Source organism: Chrysochloris asiatica, unplaced genomic scaffold, assembly GCF_000296735.1.
Source record: "Chrysochloris asiatica unplaced genomic scaffold, ChrAsi1.0 scaffold00085, whole genome shotgun sequence".
NCBI classification, from domain to species: domain Eukaryota; kingdom Metazoa; phylum Chordata; class Mammalia; order Afrosoricida; family Chrysochloridae; genus Chrysochloris; species Chrysochloris asiatica.
This window is the reverse complement of record NW_006408603.1, coordinates 1,254,694-1,256,609: the sequence shown is the minus strand read 5'-3', so window position 1 is coordinate 1,256,609 and position 1,916 is coordinate 1,254,694. Positions and strand designations below refer to the sequence as shown.

Sequence of the window (1,916 nt, the reverse complement as noted above, 5' to 3'; positions counted from 1 at the left end):
CCTCAGAAACCCTGTACAGGGTCGCTATGGGTCGGAACCGACTCAACGGCACGTAACAACAACAACAACCTGGCTTCAATAACTGGATGATCAGAGCTCAACTAGAAGAAGAAAGAAGAGGAAAAAAATAGTAATCTGATATAATTTGATGAATTTGACCTACACCTATAGATGCAGTAGCTCAAAAGAGGGAACAAATCTTTATAGCAAGGATCATTCCCACCCCCTCCATACACAGAGTAGACAGGGATGGGCAACTTGGACATTGGCTACCCAAAATGGGGATGCTACAAAGGCAAAAAGTGACTGGTTTACAAGCTTTCAAGAGGGAACCTAGATCCAGAGGGTGTGAAGGAAGGTAGATTCTCCACTGAGTAGTATACAATCTGTCTAGGCAGGGCTGATGAAAGGAAATGCGGATAGGTCTCTTGTTATACAATAGTGAATAATTGTTATCAGGACTGATTGTGAGGATTGGAAATGTAAAGGTAGATGTTTTGTAGCAAGGAGGGAAGTGGTTAACTTTTCATTCTAGGAGCGGAGGTCCCTGGGACCATCAAGAGAGAAGAGTAGAGAGTGGGAACCTACCCAGAGAAGCAGTGATGCCTGACATGGAGGCAGAGACGACGACATGGAGAGATGGAGCAGCTGGGGACTTTAGACACAGAGAGGGAGAGGAGCTGTATGCTGATGACTGAGGGGCAGGCTTGCAGGGTATACCCTTTGGTTGGTTGATGAGGCATGGAGGGAATTGTAACCATGGCAATGAAACGATATCTGATAGAAAATGAATGTAAAACTAATGTTCTCCCATGTAAACTATCACATAATTTACAATAAAACATTTAAAAAAATAAAAAGAACCTGTACATAGACCAAGCGGCAGTTGTTCGAACAGAACAAGGGAAGACTGAATGGTTAAAAATAGGAAAGGTGTGCACCAGGATTATATTCTTTCACCATATTTATGCAATCTGTATACTGAGCAAATAATTCGAGAAACTGGATTAAATGAAGAAAAACGTAGCATCAGAGTTGGAGTAAGACTCATTAACAACCTGTGATATGCAGATGATACAACTTTGCATACTGAAAGCAAAGAGGAGTTAAAATACTTAACTGATGAAGATCAAAGATCACAGCCTTTGGTGTGGTTTGCACCTCAATGGAAAGAAAACAAAGATCCTTATCATTGGACCAATAAATAACATCAAGATAAATGGAGAAAAGATTGAAGTTATCAAATACTTAATTTTACTTGGCTTAATCATCAACACTAATGGAAGCAACGGTCAAGATATTAAATGACATATTGCATAAGGCAAATCTGCTGCACAAGACCTCTTTTAAAGACCTCTTGTGCCTGACCCAAGCCATGGTATTTTCAATAACCTCATATGTATGTGAAAGGACAATAAATAAAGAAGGTCATAGAAGAATTGATGCATTTGAGTTACGGTATTGCAGGAGAATATTAAAAGTACCATGGACTGCCAAAAAAACAAACAAATCTGTTTTGGAAGAAGTACAGCCAGAATGCTCTTTAGAGGTCAGGATGGCCAGACTTCATCTCTCATACATATTATCAGGACGGACCAGTTCATGAGAAGAACATAAAGCTTGGTGAAGCAGAGGGTTAGCAAAGAAGAGGAAGACCCCCAACAAGATGGACTGGCATAGTGGCAGCAACAGTGGTTTCAAGCATGACAGTGACTGTGGGTTGGCCCAGGTCCTGTGTTTTTTGTTGTGTATAGCATTGTTATGAGTCAGTACTGACTCAAACAGCATCTAACAACAACAATATTCTCTGAAAAGGAAATTAGGAAAACCATACCATTTACAATGGTCACCCAAAAAATGAAATACCTTGGAACAAATCTAATCAGAGAAATAATATACTACTACAACAATCGGGC

General features: G+C 40.1%; 1 protein-coding gene across 2 annotated transcripts in view; it reads right to left on the bottom strand.

Moving 5' to 3' along the window:
- AMPD1 (adenosine monophosphate deaminase 1) overlaps nt 1–1,916 on the bottom strand; it is a 33,306-nt gene that overhangs the window by 3,583 nt on the left and 27,807 nt on the right. The window lies entirely within an intron of this gene.